The sequence below is a fragment of the Protopterus annectens genome, chromosome 4.part0 (genome assembly GCF_019279795.1).
Source record: "Protopterus annectens isolate FY-2018-M chromosome 4.part0, PAN1.0, whole genome shotgun sequence".
NCBI lineage: Eukaryota > Metazoa > Chordata > Ceratodontiformes > Protopteridae > Protopterus > Protopterus annectens.
In genome coordinates this window covers 796,110,924-796,132,828 of record NC_056733.1, presented here as the reverse complement: position 1 = coordinate 796,132,828, position 21,905 = coordinate 796,110,924, and positions in this window count along the sequence as shown.

Here is a 21,905-nt window from a genome sequence, read left to right as displayed (position 1 = left end):
ACTTGTTCAGTTCTGATACATAACATACTCGAGTTTTTAGCTTTCCTTTTTAAAGAAGGGGCTAATTTGTCGACAATTAAAGTTAATTTTTCAGCAATATCAAATTTTCACATTCGATTTGAAGATTCTTCAGTAGTCTTCCATAAGTTGTGCAGAACTTTCTTGTGAGGCACTCTTCTTTTGAGATCTTCGTTTAAAGATCCTACTCCTTCATGGGCTCTCAGTTTGGTGCTGCAAGCACTAATACATTCCCCCTTTGAACCAGCAGCTAAATCTGAGCTTAAGTATTTTACCTGGAAAACTTTTTTCCCAGTAGCCATTACCTCTGTTAGACAAATTTCAGACATTCAGACCTTGTCTTCAAAACCTCCATAATTGATCTTTCACAAGGTTTGAGTGATGCTATGAAGAAATGCCTTCTTCCTACCCAAGGTTATGTCAGAATCTAATATTAATCAATCCATTAATTTACCAGTATTCTTTCCAAATTTTGCAAACAAGAGCAAATACATGTTACATTTATTGGATGTTCACAGGTAATTACATTTTTTATCTGCTTAGATCAAAAGAAATCAGAAAAACAGACCAATTGTTTGTTTCCTTTGCAGAATTGAAATTGGGTAAATCAGTTGCAAAAGTAATTTTAGCCAGATGGCTAGCTGATTTATTGCATTTCATTTATCTATAATAAAATGGGTATTACCTTACCACAACTGATACAAGCTCATTCATCTCCAGAGATCCCTGGACAACATATGTACAGCAGCAACTTGAGCCACTCCCCATACTTTTATTACTCATTACAAATTGGATGTGGTCTCCAGGTGTAGAGCATCATTTGGTTTAGCTGTGCTCAGGAATATCCTTCCTTAGAGTCCACCCGGGATTGTAGGTAGCTGGGGACTCTGTCCTATCAGTTGAGGATAGAATGAAAATTGACAACGTCAAATAAAAAAGTTATGTGCTTACCATTATGTTCCATTTGTGTTGTTCATTTTCATTCTTCCTCATCTTCCCACCCACCAACCCCCATCCCTTCTGTTCACAAACCTCTGGATGAATGAGCTGTTAGAGGGACATCATTGTCCTTTATATTGAGCTCCAGATATAGTTGTTTTCCTGTATTGAGCACATACAATTTAATTCTCCTATATTTATAGGTTCATACTAGGCTATCTGCCCTAGGGCATTTATAAGCCTAGCCAGAATGTGTTTGGCTTTCGCCACCCATTTTAAATTTATTTTGCTATGCCCTTTTTCAAGGTTAGTATACTGTGCCTCTGTCTAACAGTGACACAGAAGTGATACCCGGGGTAAACCTACGATCTCCCATCCACTCATCAAGATTCCTCTTGAAGAGAGTCAATGAGGGACTCTGCCTAACCTGGACTGGGAATTTTATTCCAGAGTGAAGGGAGCCTCTGGGTTATGAATCTGTCCCTCCAGCATGTCCTATTTATTTCAGTGCTGAGGTTCAAGTCTCTCGAGCCAGTAGCTCGATGGGATTTGGATTTTCTGAGGTGCAGCATGTCCATTAATTCCGGGTTGGACATGGCTTTATATGTCAGGCACAGATCGCCTCTGAACAGGCGGTATGCCACTGAGTAGAGCTGGAGTTTCTTTAACCGGGCAGCATATGGCATCTGTTTGAGCCCTTTGATCCTCTTGGTGAGGTACTTTTGGGGTCTTTCCAGTTGCTGCAGGTGTCTGGTAAGGTACATCCCAAAAGGGGCATTGTACTCAATTATGGGCCTGATGAGGGATGAGTAAAGAGGCATGATGACCTCCCCTGATCTAGATGTGAATCCCTTTATGATTAGGTGGGCTATATAAAATGTTTTTCTAACCACGTTGGCCACGTGGTTGTCAAATGAGAGATTGCTATCAACTTGGGTCCCCAGGTCCCTAAGTACTTAATGGATTACCATCTATGTGGTAATTTGTGGGCACTTTGTTTTTGCCAAAGGGGATGACTATACACTTTTTGGCATTTAGCTTGAGGCCATGGCTCTGGCACCAGTTGTCTGTTTCTATGAGGCCCTTTTGGAGGATGCTTGTGTCGGCTGGAGAGTCGATTATGGCGCCCAGTTTGCAGTCATCTGCGAACTTGGTCAGCCACAGTCCTTCCGTGTTGGCCTGTATCTCCGAGAAATATATACCGAACAAGAGAGGTCCCAGGACTGAGCCTTGTGGGACACCACTTGTAACTGGTTTGGAGTCTGACATGGCTCCAGCAATTCTAACCATGTGGGTTCTGTCCTTGAGCCAGTTTGCAATCCATCTAGTGACATAGGGGTTTATATTTAAGCTGGTGAGCTTATCTATAATGCCCGAGTGGGGTATTGTATCGAAGGCTTTTGCGAGATCCAGATAGGCTGTGTGGACTACTTTCCCCTCGTCAATGGACTTGGTGACTGTTTCAAAGAAATCAACCAGGTGTAAGAGGCAGGATCTGCCCTTAACAAAGCCGAACTGGGTAGGATCCAGTGTCTGTAGGTCCCCAATATCTTTATTTATGAGGTCCATGATGATCCTTTCCATAGCTTTGCAGACCAAGCTAGTCAGGCTTATGGGGCGATAGTTTCCAGGATCCGTTGAGGCACCACCTTTATGGAGAGGGACCACTGTTACTGTACGCCACTCTTTGGGCACATATCCTGTAGTAAGGCTGAGATTGAACAGTAGTTTTATGTTTGGGTTTAGCTCTTCTTGGAGTTCATGTAGGACGAGCCGGGACACCATCTGGTCCCATTGATGCTGTGTTTTTGCTTTGGAGAGGCGGCTCTTACCTGAGCATCTGAGATGTCAGGGGCAGCACTCTGCTGGGATAGATATTTGCCCTTTGGTGGGGAGTTTGCTGAACCTGTCAGCTAGGATGTTGGCAATGTCTATGGGTTCAGTGTATTTTTTGTCATTTTGGACTAATTCTGAGCATATCTGGGAATTACCACCCAGGTTCCTAACATAACTAAAGAAAGCCTTGTGATTATCCTTAGTGTCCTGTGCAATTTTCTCTCAAAGCTGGCCTTAGACAATTTTATGAGTGCCCGTAGTTTTTTGCTAATACTGATCAGTGATGCCTTCCCTTTTTGGGATTTTGCTCTATCATTTAGTAGCTTCCTCCTTCTATTGTATAGTTTGTTTATGGCTGGGGTCCACCAGACAGGACGTCTGCCTTTGGAGGATTGGGTCTTGGTTTTATTTGGGATCGCATGATCCATGCATTCCTGAAGGTCTTCATAGAATGCGTTTATGAAGGATTCTGCGGTCTGGGCCGTATTTTCCACAGGCCTGGGGGCTTTGAAGGATTCCACCTCAGTTTTGAGGAGTGCGAAATTTGCTTTAGAGAAGTTTTTCACTGTGGTTTTCTGGGCAGGGGGTGGGGTCGGGATGTGAATATCCAGTGAGATTAGTTTATGGTCTGATCTTACCAGTGAGGGATACACTTCTGGTCTGGAGCATAGAGTCCCCATGTTGGTGATGATCAGGTCCAGTATGTTTTCCCCTCTTGTGGGAGTGGTAACAAGTTGTTCCATAGCATTTGAGTTTATAAATTCTAGGAACCTTTGGGCTAGGGTGTTGGAGCTAGAGTAATGCTCCCAGTCTATGTTTGGGTAGTTGAAGTCGCCCAATATAATGGTGTTTGGAGAGACCTTCATATTTTCCAGTGTTCTCAGAAAAGCCGAGTGAGGTTCCTGGGTTTGGGAGGGTGGTCTGTAGCAGGCTATAAACTGGAAGGCAGTTTTACCCGCTGTTAGTTGCACATGGATAGTCTCTGATGCTTCGTGCTTTGCCACCAACCTGGAGGTGTGGGTATCTTTGATGAATATCGATACCCCCCCTCCTTTTGTGGGTCGGTCCAAGTTTTGGGGCCGAAAAGCATGGTATGAGGTATAACCTACTTATGCATGTTAAACATTCCTTTTTCTGGTAAAATCAGCAAACAAGATCTGAGGTAGCTTAGGCTAGGTGCATTATGGATAAGGGAGAAGATCTAGGGCTTTTTGATTATCACAAGCTTTAGTAATGTCTTAGTCAGATTCGGGGATCGGATCTGAATCCATCAGTTGAGGAAGAATGAAAATGGACAACACAGATGGAACATCATGGTAAGTAAATAACTTCTTTTTAATTGATAAGGGCATTCTCTCAAGTGACTGTATCAACAGGAACTGCAGTTCTGCACACAGTAATGCTCAAGACAGGAAAGTGAGGAGGAGAAGAAGGCAGAGGATCATCCCTTCTTGGAGAGAGAGCGACTCGCTCTCCAAGACTCCTTTAACCTAGTCTCCATTTACAAGTAGAGAGACTTCCACTGCTGTGATGCCGACTAAGCCAACCTCTCCTCCCTTTCAAGAGTCCTGCAGTACAGTGGATTATTATGTGCCAAGAAGATGTACAGGCAGCTTTTTATCTGAAAACGAACTTTCTAAACTGGTACACTTAAGCCTCCCACTCAGTATATTCTGTATGTTCTTACAGTTCCCTCTTAATCACTCCACAGCTTGACTGGGAGCAAACGATGCCAGCCTTCTTTAAGATCCAACTTTGGTACTGTCATCCCGGTCCTGACCATTCCAACTATGAATTAGATAATTAGTCAAACAAATGGTAGGATGACCCAATGCATTGTTTACAAGAACAATTGGTGCATCAAAAATTATATAGAAAGACTACAGAGCAGTTTTAGAAATCTAAGAAAGAAGATTGGGACCTTTAAATCTGAACGATGTTAAAATATTGATGTTACATTGAAGAAGGTTGTGAGGTTAAAATTAAGGGTTTTGGTATCTGTTACCCACAGTTTAACTGTAGCTGTTCAATTAAAGGTGTAGTATATGCAGCAATATGCTGTTTGTGCTGTAGCTTTTACACTGGCAAAACTGAGGTAGCCTTGAAGGACCAAATTTATGAGCTCATTTGTCTTTAGAATGCAAGACCATTCCAATGCTCTATGGAAGCATATCCAACAGTACGCAGGACACTATTTTAGACTTTATGCACTTGATGTGATAGAGCAGGACGAGAGCGGTGTGCCATGGAAGATGAAATTAGAAAGTAAAGAATTACAGTGGCAAATTAAGACTTAATGCAACTGGTCCTGATGGCTTGAATTACATGATCTCTCAATCTTGTTTTTTGAAATTAAAATCAATTAGCAGTTTTAACATTTTTTTAGTGTTTAATGAGTAAGTATGTCTTTTTTGCCTACTTGGAGAATTAATTGCACAGTATGTATTTATGGAACCATAAGGAATGGCTTTAATTTATACAAAATTGTATATCTTTTTAAGAGAATTACAACAATTATTTTTATAAAAAGAACCATGTTTTCTACATGGGAAGATGTTTTTTCATTCATTTTGTTCTAAATTGGATGATATATTAATGGTGATATCAAGGTTGGGGTGGGGATTTTTCATTGTAAAAGGTCAACATGATTTCATTTTAGTTAGCTCTGATGAAGTTTTGGATATTGGTTTAGGGACAAAAGCTCTCAGAAGGAATAAAGTTTTTTTGGTTGTTTTACCTAATCACTTTAGTTTGTTTTTTTTTTGCATCTGGAATGCAAATTTTGTAGCAGCCATATAATGAGAGGTGCAGGCATCGGCATTTGGTTGCACTGATAGGTTTTTGAATTATTGGTGTTTGCTCTCCATTTTGTCTTCTGGGCCAGGTCTCTGCATCAGCAGTAATGGAATTGAATTGGTACGGACAATTGTGTTAAACACCTCAGTGTGTATATACGTTGAGTCTTCTTCACTGACTACTGCAGCAGCTGTGACATTGCTGATTACTTCAACACAGTGTGTCATTAGGCTTCAGGTGTTCAATGTTGTGACTTTGACATCAGTGGTGATGACACGGATTGTATTGGTGGTGTTCTTAGCTTCTGGACGCTTGGAGTTTGCCTCAGGACCAAGAGCTCCCATTTTGGATCTGGCACTGGAGGCTTCAGTGTTTTTATAGTTAGAGTGGGATCTTTGGCATTAGTGAAGACCTTGACCTTGTTGTCTGTAGTCCTGGGCACTTTGGTGGACTCCATGTCTCAGAAACAAGTTATGCAAAGCTTTGTACTCATTGTACCAGTGGTGTCACTTTTGCCAGGAGAGGCAGTTTAAACTACACCCTTGAGCAAGCCATCATCTATGTCCCTCTAGGACCAGAAGACTATGAGGCCTAATCTAGTGACATTCTGAGTGCATTCTTCCCAGGAAAGTTTGGATGAGGACTTTAATCCTCTTCCCCCAAGGAAGACCTGTAAGACGAGGCACCTCGTCTCCCCCTCAGAGTCTTCCACTCTAGGTACAGATCTAGATGAAGGGAGGTTTCCATCAATCCCCTCCAGAGGACATGTCCTTCAGCAAGATATTGGAGATGATGAGGCAGAGGGGGATCATGGCCCATAGACCTCACTTCCTCAAAGGAGCAGATCTTACAGGAGGAATATGATTCCTGTCCACCATGTAGCATGGGTAGTGCCCTCCCAACAAACTGGTAGGCATGGTTTTGCAGCAAATCGTGGAAGGAGCTGGACTTAACAGAGCCCAGTCCCAGGAAGCCTGACAGAGTCCTTCCCTCCAGAGATACACTGGAACATGGAGCTTCTTGATGACTCCATAGTGGTCAGTGAGACCACAAGGAATGGTGTTCCAGAGGATACATAAACAGAAAATGTTAAGTTGTCAATCTCACCTTCATTCTTGCTGGATGGGTTCGGAGCCGACCCTCGGCTCCGACTCGGCCAATACTAAAGCTCAAGAGCTTATTCCACTGGCTCGAGGCTCCCCTATATCCCACAATGCTAGGCGGTAACTACTCAGCTCTCGTTTGCTGCTTAGCTGACGAGGTGCTTCTTCTACCGGCTCTGGCAGGTTAGTAAGTTTTCTTGTTTAAAAACTTCAAATTCTACCCCTATTTTTTTCTATTTAGTTTAGTTTTTATACAGAGTATTCCTTTAGTTTAAATCGGGTCCCCGTTGTGTTTGAATTCCCGTTTTATCCCCTTTTTAACTTTTAGGCCTTTGGCCCACTGCCTTTTGTTCCCTGTCCTTTCAGTGTGACTGGATTTTTATTTGGTTAAAGGGTGTGTCTGTGTGTTGTGTTTGTGTTTTTCATACAGCTTTTCAGGATGTCTAAAGACTCCAAGGTCTCAGGCTTCAAGAAGTGTGATTCGTGCTGTCAGAAAATGTCTCTGACAGACGGTCACACTTCTTGTGTCTATTGCCTGGGACCTTTGCACCTGCAGGACTCCTGTGCTGTTTGCCATGCATTCAGCCCTAGAGTCCTGCAGGAAAGCAAAAACAAGCTCATACTTCGAGGCTTGTTAAAACCTGAAGGCCCCCCGAACCAGTCTGCGTCAGGGAAGCCTTCTAAGACTTCCAAGCCGTCGGCTCCAGCTTCAGAGCCATCTCCTGGTAGCATTAAAGCTGCTTCGACATCGGCTCTGGCTGGAGTCGATGTTTCGAAGTCTCATACCGTTACCTCGGCTCTGGCCGGAGCCGAGGTTGTCAAGACTCAGTTGGCTCCGATAGGCTTATCGGAGCCACCTTCAAAGAAGAGGTCTAGGTCCCCTTCCATCGGCTCCATCCACTCGGCTCCGGGATCCCCTCTTCTGTCGGAGCGGAGCCATAGGTCTCATTCCTCTCGGTCCTCCAGGCTGTCCGACCATGACTTAAAAAGGGTGGTGAGTAGATTTCTCAAGTCCGAGGCACTGGCCCAAATGCTGCGTAGCCCTACTCAACAGTCAGCGGCTATTCCCATCCCTGATTTTATTCCTCCTCCAACTCCTTTGAGTTCGGAGCCGGGGCTCATCGGAGCCGTGGCTGTTGGTGCTTCGGAGCCGATACCTTCCCTTTCGGCTCCATTGTCTGCTCCGATTTCCTCCTTGGAGGGATCTCGGCGCCGGGCTTCCCTCATCGGCTCTGAGGGGGCGAGTGGCATTGGACCCTTGTCCGACCCCATTCTCCCTCTCGGGGCATCTGCGCTGTTGAGTTCGGCTCCGACATCGGCCTCGGAGCCATCCCTGTCGGTGCCGGAGGGGGTCCTTGTTTCCTCGGAGCGGGGACCTCCGGCCTTGGCTGATAAGGGCGCCTTCGAGGTCATGCGGAGCGTGCTAGACCCAGTGTCTACCCCACAGTCGGCTCCGTCAGCTCCTCCCTCTTCAGTGCCTGCGGTGGTTTCTACCCACCCCCTTGTAACAGACCGTAGAGAGCCAGCTCCTCAGGTTTCCCCATTGGGAATATCCTCCTCTTCCGAGGCCTCTCCTGATCCGGTAGGACAACCCCCTCGGAAGAGACAGTGCAAGAGGAAGCACATTGACTCCCCTGAGTCTATCACCTCTGACACCGACTTGGGAGGAATCTGAAGGTTCCCCTCGGTCCCCCTCTGAGGATGTCTCTTTTGCTGACATCCTTGAAATCCTGAAACAGAGGGGGAACTGGCCCGCCCTTAACCCTTCAGAGGACGAGTCGGTTTACCTTTATGCGTTTGGCTCTCGCCCTTCCACCTCCTGGGTGTCCCCTCCCTTTGACCCCCTTATGGAAGTGGTGGCAAGGAAGGCTTGGACGGCCCCTGATTCAGTGGAACCTACCCCAAGGAGGCCATCAAAATGTATTACTGCGCCTAAAGAGAAAGAGTTTCTATCTAAAGGTGTCTCTGTTGATGCCATGGTGGTGGCCTCAGCCACTAAGAAGGAGTTAGCCGATCCTTCCGTACCTGTCCATCCTCCTAATAAGGAGTCTAGGACCATGGACAGGTACGGTAAGCGGATGTTTTCATCAGCGACCTTTTCAATGTGGTCGCTGAACTACTTGTGTCACTTCATCCATCTCCAGAGAGATTTGCTCAAGGATATGGGTGAGGCCATGCAGGATCCAACAGCTGAGGGGTTCCAAGACAAAATTAACTCCCATTTGGCAACCCTGAATTCGATTGTCAACTCCTCCATGCGACTTATCTCATAGGTGGCTGATGGGGCGAGTAGGGCTGCAGGCACAGGTGTAGCTTTACGACGTAACACCTGGATGCGGCTTTGCAATTTTGTGGACCCTTTCAAGGCGTCCTTCACCAATTCCCCCTTTGATGGCTCAACATTGTTTGGACCTCAGGTGAAGGATACATTGACTAGGTGCGAGCAGGAAGGTAAGACTCTCTCTGCCGTGGGAGTCCGTTTTTCTACCCCTTCTAGACCTTATCCAAAAGGTCAGAAGGGGAGGAAAAATGTGGTTCCACAAACCACAGGGAGTCTCATCTGACGCACAAGGTCGATTCCCCTCTAGAGGCAGAGGGGGGAATAACAATAGACACTGCCCTAGGGGCAGAGGTGGTCTGCAAAACCAGGGTAGCAGAGAAACTTTCTCTGATAAACCCTTTCAGCATCCCTGAGGAGCTGCCCGGCTGTCCACCTTCGGAGGCAGTCGGGGGAAGATTATCACTGTACCCAAAAGCCTGGCTTTCCCTCACTCAAGACAAATGGGTACAGTCAATCATATCCGAGGGTTACAAAATTCCCTTTATTCACATCCCATCCCAACCCAAAGGATCCCTTCCAGACATTCCACCCAGTCTAAGGGAACAAGCAACATTAGAAATATCAAAGCTGCTGTCAAAAAGAGCTATCCAACCAGTCCCAGCAGACCAGCAAGGATCCGGAATCTACTCCAAATTCTTTTTGGTACCAAAATACACAGGGGACTGGAGACCAATACTGGATCTCAGCAAGTTAAACAATTATATCAAAAAAACAAAATTCCGGATGGTCACGCTACAGTCCATTCTACCCTTCTTGGGTCAGGACAATTGGATGTGCTCGATAGACCTTCAGGATGCGTACTACCATATCAAAATGCACAGACACTCCAGGAGGTTTCTCCGCTTCAGGCTGGGAGAAAGTCACTACCAGTTCAGAGCCCTGCCCTTTGGTCTCACTACAGCCCCCCCCGAGTGTTTACCAAATGCATGGCAGTGGTCGCGGCTCACTTGAGACATCAAGGATTCCAGGTGTTTCCATATTTGGACGACTGGCTCCTTACCGCCACCACCAGACATCAACTGCTTCTATCCAGAGACTTTACCATCCAAACTTGCCAAGCTCTAGGCATTTCAGTACATTTCGAAAAATCTGCCTTGTCGCCTTGTCAATCTATTACCTTTATAGGCTCCACCTTAGACACAGTCAATCTTTCCACCAGACTTACAGAGCAAAGAGTGTTAGATATCCGCAAACAAGTTTACCTTCTACTTCAATGCAACAAGGTCAAAGCCAGGGTAGTCTTGAAGGTATTAGGACTCATGGCAGCTACTATTACACTTCTCCCCTTAGCTCGTTTTCACATGCGGATCCTCCAGTGGATGCTGTTTACTCAGTGGTCCTTCCAACAGCTCCCGATGTCTCACATCATCCTACTAACTCAATCATGCAAGAATCACCTGTCTTGGTGGATCACATCACCTCAAGTTCTCCAGGGCAGACCCTTCATTCCCCCCCCCAATCGTCACGGTAACAACGGACGCCTCTGTGATCGGGTGGGGGGGGGGGCATTATCAGGGCAAGACAGTCCAGGGCACGTGGCAACCTTTCGAGTGCCACTTGCACATAAATGTCTTAGAGATGAGAGCAGCGCTTTTAGCGTTGCAAGCCCTTCAGGACTCTTCCCACAGGGACTATTGCAATTCAGACAGACAACATGTCCGTAGTGTGGTACATCAACAAACAGGGCGGAACCAAGTCCTATCCCTTATGTCGAGAGGCACTCAGACTTTGGCGGTGGGCGATTTCTTCTCAGCGTTTTCTGATAGCAACGCACATTCCCGGGAAATCCAACATGATTGCGGACAAGTTGAGCAGGGCCACTCTCATGCCTCACGAGTGGTCTCTAAAAAAATCAGTGCTGGAAGAAGTCTTCCAAAGATGGGGCCAGCCTTGCTGCGATCTTTTTGCTACTCCCCAAAATAGCAAGTGTCACTACTTCTTCACTCTCTTCCCGTTACCAGGCCATCCCACCAGAGACGCTCTAGTCCACGATTGGCCCCGGGGACTTCTGTATGCTTTCCCCCCCCCTTTCCACTGATATCTCAATTAATTCAGAAAGCTATCGCCTTGAGAGTTACCATGATCCTCATTGCCCCTTACTGGCCTCGACAGATATGGTTTCCGTTCCTCCATCATTACCTGTTGGAGCAGCCTTGGCATCTGGACCCAGTGCCAGATTTTTTGACCCACCAATCGGGCCAGCTGCACCACTCCCTTCAATCTCTCAACCTCACAGCGTTCTTTCTCTGATTCCTACCCTAGCCAGGCTTCCCTTAATCTCTCATTCGGTCCATAACATCCTGATAGCCTCTCACAAGTCTTCTACCAGGAAGATTTATAATAGTAAGTGGAAACGTTTTTCCTTCTGGGCAGCATCAAAAAATATAGACCCCTTCACTGCACCTATCCAGTCTATCCTAGACTTTCTGGCAGAGCTCTTTCATTTAGGCTCTTCCTCATCTACCATTAGAGTACAACTAGCTGCTATATCTAACTTTCATGTAGGTGTCTCAGACTCCAGTATCATGTCCCATAAGCTCTGCAAAGCCTTTTTAAGAGGTGTTTTTCTGCTCAAGCCCCAATCAAAGATCCCCGATCTCAATGGGACTTGAATTTGGTCCTAGCATCCTTGATTCTCCCCCCCCTTTGAACCAGCGGCTTCATGCCCTCTTAAGTTGCTTTCATGGAAAACACTTTTTCTAGTAGCCATAACTTCAGCTAGAAGGGTATCTGAACTTCATGCTCTTTGCAGTCGTTGTCCTTACTTAGTTTTCCATAAAGACAGGGTGTCCCTCCGGACTAATCCGTCCTTCTTGCCTAAGGTTTCCTCTGAGGCAAACCTAAACCAGACGATTGATCTCCCCGTCTTCTTCCCTGATTATTCCAACAGGTCGGAACAAAAGTTACATTTTCTAGATGTTCACCGCCAACTTAGATATTATTTAGACAGGACTAAACAGTTCAGGAAATCTGATTAGCTTTTTCTGTCTTATGCGGAAGGGAAATTGGGCCTTCCAGTTACTAAAGTGTCCCTTTCAAGATGGCTTACCTCTATAATTACCTTCATCTATGAAATCAGACATCAAAAACTGCCTTCAAGACCTAGAGTTCATTCAACTAGGGCATTAGCTACATCTGTAGCTTTTCAGGACAGGCTGCCAATAGATTCCATTTGTGCAGCAGCCACATGGGCTTCTCCTCATACCTTTATTTTACATTACAAATTGGATATGGCCTCCAGAAACCGTGCCAACTTTGGTTCCACTGTTCTCAAGAGTCTGTTCTGATAGGCCACCCGGGATAAGGTGCTAGGGACGCAGTCCCATCCAGCAAGAATGAAGGCGAGATTGACAACTTAACATTAAGAAGTTATGTACCTACCATAACGTTCCATGTTAGTTGTCTTCTTCTCGCCTTCTTTCTTGCGTCCCACCCTCCTTTCCCCTAGCCTGGACAGACCGATAGGAATATTTGGGTCTTCCATTGGGATTTTTTCCTTCCCACATGTTCTACCACCTCTATTCTCCCTTTTTATGTTTGTGGTAGTTTTACCCACAGTTTTATATACAGAGGTAGGTTCCTTTTCTCTCTTCTCCATTCTATGGAGACCAGAAATGCTTGGTTTTAGCTATCAAACGAGATCTGAGTAGTTGCCGTCTAGCATTGTGGGATATAGGGGAGCCTTGAGCTGGTGGAATAAGCTCTCGAGCTTTAGTATTGGCCGAGTCGGAGCCGAGCGTCGGCTCCGAACCCATCCAGCAAGAAAGAAGTCGAGAAGAAGACAACTAACATGGAACGTTATGGTAGGTACATAACTTCTTATTCCCCATTATAGATTCCAGGATGATGCATAGATTAGGAAAGCAGTTCTGTGCATCCAATGTGTTCTCTTTTAAAGCACTGAAGTACGTGGCCCACATGGTTTGGTTTTATTGCAAGATCACTAACAAAGCACTGAAAAATCTGAAACAGTTACCATCTAGAGAACTCTGACAGTTGAAGACTCTGATGGCTACACCGAGTACCATTTCCTTGCAGACTGTGGTTAATGCCCCTTTTGAGAGTAATACACTGTTTGGGTATCAAGTTAAAGAAAGAGTGTCTGTAAACATAATGCCTACTGCTGTGGTAATTATGTTTACTATCTCATAAAGGACTTTCCAATGTAACCAAAAATGGGAAAGGAAATTATAGTTTTGAAAATCCTTGCAGCCAAAGACTAGACAGCAGAAAGACAGAGGCCCCCGGGGCAGAGAGGACTTCCAGTCTGAATGCTGCCTCAGAGGTAGAGATGGTCCTAACAACCAGGGAGGTAGGGGATCCTTTTGGGGTTTCACTTCTACAATTCCTGAAGGTTTGCCTGATTGTTCACCTTTGGAAGCAGTTGGAGGACAGCTCTTTTTACAAATTCACACTTGGCTGGCCATCACGACTAATTTATAGTTAAGGAGAATCATATCCAGAGGCTACTTCATTCCCTTTTTCATAACATCACTGAGAGACGTCCCTGTCTGTTAGTGCCACCCAGACAAAGGGAAGCAACCTTAAAGGAGATACAGAGCCTCCTTAACAAAGAGACTATCCAAGAGGTTCTGCCTGACCACAGAGGATTTCGATTTTACTCCAGATTATTTTTAGTGCTCAAAAAGATCAAAGACTACAGGCGAACTGTCCCACCAGTTTAGGCCCTGTCTGGAAATCCAAGATAACTTGAACTGTGACATCAGTCAGATGCATCTGTCTCAGCTGGCTCAATCGCTTTGTAAAAGAGTCCTTCTGGATGGTTACAGTGCTGTCTATACTGTCATGCCTTAAAGCAGAGGACTGGTTATGCTCTCCGGATCTTCAAGATTCTTATCTACATACAAAGGTAAACAAGACCTGTGCAGTTTCCAGTGTATAATTTCTATTTCTACAGTGCCAACCATCAGTGGCTCTAGTCTTTAAAGTACTCCGTTTAATGGCTGTTTCAATACAGATGGTTCCCCCATGCCAGACTCAACATGAGAATCTTACAATGGACACTTAACTGCAGTAGGATCAGTTCTGTCAACAAATGCATCACATATCAGCTTATCTTAAATTTCCAAACAAGCCTAAACTGGTAGATGAATCCCCAAAATCTGTTGATAAGAATACCATGCACCAAATCACTCCTGATTGCAACTGTAGTCATGGCACGTTAACCATCAGATGGGGGTGCCATGTCTTGGGCATGGTAGTAGAAGGTTCGTATATTAGTGAAGGGACCTCTCTGCACATAAATGTACTCAAGGTGAGAGGAGTACTCTTAGTGTTGCAGGCATTTCAGAAAGTGCTTCCTCAATGTGCAGTTTCCATACAGTCAGACAACATGGCAGTAGTACAGAATATAAACAAGCAAGGCGGGACCTGGTCCTACCTGTTGTATGGAGAAGCAGTGAGAGTATGGGAATGGGCATTAGCGTCAGAATGCTTCCTAATAGCAACGCATGCACCTGGGTTTTTCAACATGATTGCTGACAAACTGAGCAGCCAGATCATGCTGCCCCATGAGTAGTCTCAACAGAGTAGCACACAGCGTATTCAGGAAGTTGGGGGAAACCTTGCTGCAAACTTTTTACTTCACCATTCAGTATAAAAATACCCTCACTTCTTTAGCATACTTCCTTAAAAGGACAGGCATCTTGAAGTACATTTTACTATGATTAACCCCCATGTGTCCTCTACCCCTTTCCTCTTCTCCTGTTACAAAGACTGTTACAGAAAGCTAAGAATTTTAAGGCACAGCTCATTCTCATAGCCCCCTTCTTATCCTGCTAGACATTTTTTCCTGGTTCCCCTTGCTCTGACTTCATCTGAACTAGAATCCCCTTCTACACTAGAGCCCTGCTCTGTTAAGTAATTTATCTGGGTAGTCTCATTCCTGGCATTTGATCCCGTCGTCTAACTGCTTGGTGTCTCTTACTCCAGTAATGGCCAGGAACCCTCCTATGTTCGTCATTCACACTATTAACATATGGGTTCTGTGCCTGCACAAACACCTATACTGGAAGCATTCCAAGGCTCAGAATGCCCTTCTCTGACTCTCTGTAATAGGGGATTGGCCAAGTCCCATACTGTAAAGGAAAGACTAACCCCTGACACAGCAATTCAGTTATTCAGTCTTTTGTAAAACCTGTAGGACTTTCACAGGTGAATCCCCTCTGCAGCCTGCTTTGGTAGGTTGCAGTTTTCAGGCTTCCAGTAATATTCCTTCAGGAACTTCCCTTCCTCCTTATTATTATTTAGTTTTGCTTTCCTTCTAATTTACTTAAAAATAAATAAATAAATAGCAATAAAGTGTGTGTGTGTGTGTGTGTGTACTTTTTATTTTAACATACCTGCTATTTAGTACTGCTGTTAATTCCTCTGGGAATTCTAACTGTGGGGCAGTTTGAATGCGTAATATTACTTATAAGCAGTTGTTGGGGCTTTTTAAATGTGTTTTATGACTTGGCCTAGTATTAATCTATGAACCTGCCAAAAGACAGTCCCTAGTGTTCACACCGCAGAACATCAGTTTCCTAGTATAACTGCCCTTGTGGGTCATTTTAAGCCTAACCAATTACTCCATGTTAGAATCAAACCCCGCACCTTGTGTTTCTAAGGTAACCAGTATGTCAACCTCCCACCTTATGATAATAGGTTCATAGAGTAGTACTAGGCTAACTGCCATTATGAGCCATTTTAAGCCTAGCTTTTACTCCATATGAAATTCAAGCCCTGCACCTTGTGTTTGTAAAGTAAACGCCTTAACCATTATGCCAAACTTCCCACCAGCGCCAAGGTGCCTGCTCTTTATCTGCTTTGTTTTGAAGTTCTTACTGGAAAATATTGCATTGTTTCACTTTTTTCTACATTTTAACATGTTTGCTTCTGGTTTAACACTGCTGTAGCAGTTTTTATAGGTAAATAATGATTTCACCACAGATTAATTTTTTTGCATTTTATTGGAGATTTTTTCTATTTCTGACAATTAAATCTGTAAGTAAATGCCTATTTCTGCTGTTATAAAGGTTTATATTTGATTTAAGGGCATATATGTGATTTTCTGCCACTATTTGGACAAGTGAATTTTCTTGGTACTATGACTGTGTGCACTATTTACTATGCTGTCCAGATTGGAAAACAAAACTTAGTACAATTTAAAACTCTTCCTGCTATATCTTTTATGCAGTTTAACCCTATTTGCTGTATGGAGACATACCCCCGGATTCAGCAAGCCTTACACGGTGTGCAGGAACCGTGTAAGGGCTGCTGAAGGCAAAATGACGGCCGAGCGATCCACATACGTGCCCGTTTGACATGCACAAGCACTCCTGCACCGTTCCTGCATGGACTAGTGTATTGTGCAGGAATGTACTCTGTTAGTAACTGAGTACATTTCTGCAGTCTGCAAAATGGAGGCATGTCAGCCCGTACAAATGCATATATTAGAAGGATTGACATGCCAAAGGCCAAATATATGGCCATAGGCATGAAAAAAAGTATGTGAAAATAATAAAAATAAACTTTTAATTTAAGCGTAGGGCAGCGGCACTCAAATGGGATTGTCATGAAAATAACAAAATAAAGCTGAAAGTAGCTTTCTGGCCAAAATCACAATATTGCCACTATAATCAGTGGCAGGCAGAAGACAACATGGCCAGTAAACGGTGGTTGCTAAGGGTGAAAGCTCAGTGTCAGACATGTAACTAGGCATTAGCAGGCAATCCTATGCAAATGAGGGTAATGATACTGAATCACAGATTTCCCCTCAATGCAAGGCAGTACCAAACCGTGTAGGAATGTGACATCCAGAGTTAGCTGACATCATAAGGGGGTGTGTCAGGCATGCTGTAAGCTTATTGGAGCTCTGTGGCCTGGGTTTGCCTTAGCTTAGCAGAGCTAAGGAAGGGGGTGTGATAAAGCTGCCAAGCGCACTTTACTGTGCTTAAGCGTGTGTGCACGCCACGCATCAGGTTTTAAACAGGAAAAAAAAGGTAAACCAGGAAATAGCAGCTCTGTTCACATCTGAGCACTCTGTTTGCGCGGCGTGCCTCGGGGCTTAAACAGGAAGGCAATAGGAAGGGAAAAGAGCAGTAGGAAGGTAATCAAGGTGAACTAGTATAGTGAACTGTATCACAACCAGCCAATTACACAGACAGCAGCCCAGCACACCACTATAAACTATGCAAAAACCCATCCCTCTTGTTTTTTCCCAAAATCTCTGCACCACCGGTGTACACGAATGGGGAAATTTTACCAACTGAAAGTAGGAGAAAAAATGATAGGGGCTGCTTTTGCTCTCATAAACTAGAATGTGCAAGAGGCTGAGGGTGGTGAGGATGTGAATGCTGGCGACCAACTCACAGTGAGGAGAAGGAGAAGAGTGTACAGACCCAGGGTACCCTACCAAGGTCTACATGAGCTCGAGATAGTGAAGCACTATAGGGTGGACAAGGGACCTCCTTCAGCAAATTGTTGAGCTGTGTGTACACACCTCACACATACAACCAACAGGGGGGAACCCATCCCAGTGGAAACCAAGGTATGTGTAGGCTTAAGAATACTAGCCACAGGTACCTTCCAAAGGCCAACTGGGGATATCATGGGGATGTCACAGGCATCAGCATCCAGGGTACTCCACCATTTCCTGGATGCCATGGCACCACATGCTGTTGAGCACATATTTTCCTCAACACCTGTGGGGCATTGGCCAGCATTATGCATCTCTTCCACCAAATAGCAGAATACTCTGCAGTAGTGGGTGCTATAGACTGCACGCATATACACATCAAAACACTACCTGGTGATGGTGAGCAGGGCAGGGTATACATAAACCACAAGGGCTTCTCCTCCATCAACTGCCAGGTCATGTGCAATGCCCAGGGCATTTTAATGAATGTGTGTGCTGGAAGCCCTGGGAGCTATCACGATTCCTACATCTGGCATCTGATGCAGCTATACCAGTGCTTTGCCAGTGGGGACATCCCAATTGGCCACCTAGTGGGGGATGCTGGGTATGCACTGGAGCCAGGGCTAATGACACCCATCAGAAATGCACACACACCCGAACAAGAACTCCATAATGAGGCACACGCACAAATCAAAATCATAACAGAGCGTGTGTTTGGGATGCTCAAGTCACGGTTCCGGTGCTTGGACATATTCGGTGGAGCCTTGCTGTACTCTCCAGCTACATGTATGTAGCCAAATTGTCATTGTATGTGCCATGCTACACAGTATGATCCTGCGGAAACAGCTTCAGCAGGAACAGCATGGGGTAGGGCCACACAGCCCCCCACCATTGCTGAGGCACAGAGTGACTCGAAGGAGCAACAACCTGAGCCTGCACCTGTAGGCAGAAGGAGGCTTGCACAGTATGACCTAGCTTTGGCAAAGAGGCAGCGCATAGCACATACACTGACACAATAGGAACCCAGGGAATGGAAACTCTGTCCGACTTGCACATACAGTAAAAGGGATGTCAAACATGACACTACCTGTGATTTACAGTGTATAGGGAGTGTACTATGTGCATCCAGCATAGTCAGCCCACCAGCACCACCCTCAATACTGGCACAACCACAAGGTAAGACACCTTTCCTATCGGTCACTGAATGCAGTAGTATGGTCTGTTAGTTGTGTCAATGGTATGGATGTGAACATACAAGGGAATTGGGTGTCTGAATGTGATGACAGCAGATACTGGACACCTTTATGGGCAGCATGAAATCGTAAAAAATACTGGTGTCACCAAAGTAGGCAGTAACAGACAAGGTAACAGAATACACTGCAGGACATGTGCTGTCACAAATACATGTCAAGGAGGTTCACATACCCAACAACCATCTCACCCAGCCAGCAGGACAGGTGTAGATGAACACAAATAAAGGCTGTGCTAAGGCCCTCAAGTTATGGCAATGGAGAACAACCCCCTCCAGACCTACACAGAGTATAACCGGTCAGGAAATGGGATGTCAGTCCTGAAGGGTAGGAAATCTGACATGGAAACCTAGGGCAATAAAACCTAAAAACCGTACTACACTGATGTGCCTGCAGTCTGCAGGATAGGTCAGAATACAGCATTAAAAGGAGGTCAACAGACTACCTGAAATACCAGTGCAGTCATATTAAATTTCCACAGTTGTCAGGTGTGCCCCCCCCACCCAAACTCTATGTAGAAATATATTAGCATCCATGTGTGGGAGTAATAACACTGAACACAGAGTACATGAAATGGCCCAAGTAGAAGGATGACTTGTTGCATTTGTACAATATGCAGAGGTCTGACTGTCGGGCTGTTGTGTGGAAGCCAATAGGGTACCTGCAATATCAGGTGGGTATAGCAAATGTCCACAGTTGTCAGGTGTGCCACCCCCCAAGCCTATGTAGAATTGTATTAGTATCTTTGTGTGGTTGTAACAACAGTGGAACAAAGAGTACCTGAGCTAGCCAAATAAGGAGGATGGATTGTTGCATGTGTACAATATGCACAGTTCCATGTGTTAGGTAGTTGTGAGGTGTAAAGTGTGTGAAAGTGCTCAGTGCACAGCCATGGAGGGTTGTGTCCTGGTGGCCAATGGCCAGGACTGTTGATATCAGGGAAGCGTTCACACAACTGTAGTGCCACACAAAGTGGTATCCCACCAGGACACATTCCAGCAGTAGTCCATATGAAATTTACAGATGTCATATTTGTCACCATTGGAAGGATGGACATGGCATGAATGTTGGCCCACACATACAAACAGTACACAGGTGGAATTACCCTAGACAGAGAGACTGTATAAAATGTCATTGTGAAATTGACACACCCTTGGGTTTGTACATACAGGTCAGCAGCACATCAGTTGGTTGTGTAGTATGGGAATCTGATATGTACTGTGGCCAAACACTGGCAGACCACAAAAGGTAGAGGTATGATGCCTGCAGAAGCTGCTGTTGTCCCTGTACAAGCCACCAGCATAGGGAGGCTCCATGTATACCTGTGAGTCAGTTGCAAGTAGCTACCGTGGCACACATGCACTCGGCTCCACAGACCATCAGACACAGGTAACACACAGGAGACGTCCCTGCTGCTGGTAATGAGTACAATACGACTCTAATTTGCTATGGGAATGCCCACGGAATGCAGCATGCTGAAGAGGTTTTCCCATGCTGGTGTGTCCCTAGCTGTAAGCTTCACCCTGCCAGCATCCACACCAATGGATCAATAAGGACAGAAACAATTACCATCAACACCTTGCATGCCTACCCTGTCACCCCAGGGTAATACAGTGGCTCGCAGCCTGGGGCTGTACGACTGATAGAATGCAGGGGGCCTGCTACAGATAGCCTGCATCAGTACCCAGTGCCCCACAGTCCTCTGTCAAAGGTCTGTGTCATACATGTATTGCCACTGTAAGTCACCCCATGGACTCGCACATAACATCACAACACAGTACACAAATGCAAGTCCATTTTGACAAATCCCAGTAGCATGTCCATCATGTTCTAATGCATGAACTGTGGATCAACACCTACATACTGCTGGGATGAAGTGCCAGCTATAGGCATACCTATCACATATCGTTTGCATAATAATAGGAAGACGACAGAATGACTGGGGGGAGCATGGCCGCCATGGAGTGTTTGAAGGCTGAAACCCCGATGTGTGCACATACTTATCCCTGCCGCCAAACACAGGAATGGATGGGTACAAACCTGCTCATAAACCAGATTGTGAAGGGTTAATGACCAGAAAATATGAGCCCTGCCTCTGCATAACCTGAGTGAAGCCATACAGCTGTGAACTATGGCCACAGCATGATATGGCCAGCCTGTCATGGTGATAAATCTACAAGCATGGGACCCAGAGCCACAACAGCGCCAAGGTGCTAGACCATGTACACAGACTCATCAGCATGTGTCTGCAGCTTCCCTGCCAGAATGGCATGAGTGTGCAATAATATGTAGGTTGCACACCACAATACTGGACACAGATGCATTCTACTTGTAATCCTTAGGACATCACTGTGAGCAAAGATGTATACCTGACAGTAGTTGATAACATAAAACATCACAGGATAATAAAGTACATATCTGTTAATATCCCCCTTAACACCAACACCATGTAGCAGGAACAGCACAGACACAAGTAGCAACTGTATCCCACTACCCTTTGCCCAATGTGGACCCACATTGTCAACCCATCTGCAGATATCCTGCAGAAGCAGGTTGCTAGCTGTAGATGTAGAGCACAAATACCTGCACTGGAGCACAACCTACCCGGAATGGATTCACGCATGCAGTACAGACAGTCATACTGGGCATGCTCCCACACTTAGAGAAATGGAGCCCATGTCAGACAACAAATTACAGAAGGGTCATACTGGGCATGCTCCCACACTTAGAGAAATGAAGCCCATGTCTGCCAACAACAGTGGAGTATACATAGCTGCCAGTCACAGATGTCTGTGCAAACACTCCTCATTGTACACCAGTCATGCTCTGCACACACCCGATAAGAATACACACATATATCTAAGGGCAGCGCATGTTAATAGGTCAAACATAACACATAGATGTGGGGAAGGCAGTGACGGACAGTGATATGGAGCCCCCCCCTCCATGAGGCATGTCGCACACAGCACACTCCCAATTTGCCAATACCAATGATGTGCAAATAGCCATCAATGTAGACATTTGCCCTTGTAGCTGTTGCCACTATACTGTATGTGGTGCATGTGATAACTGTGTAACATGACAGTACAACACATCAACCAAGCAGAAGTTGGATACGTGGTCCTGTCAAATGTAATCCTGTGTGTGACTGACTGAGTGTTGTCTCTGTGCTACCAGACAAATGGTTCATAGCCCATTCACAC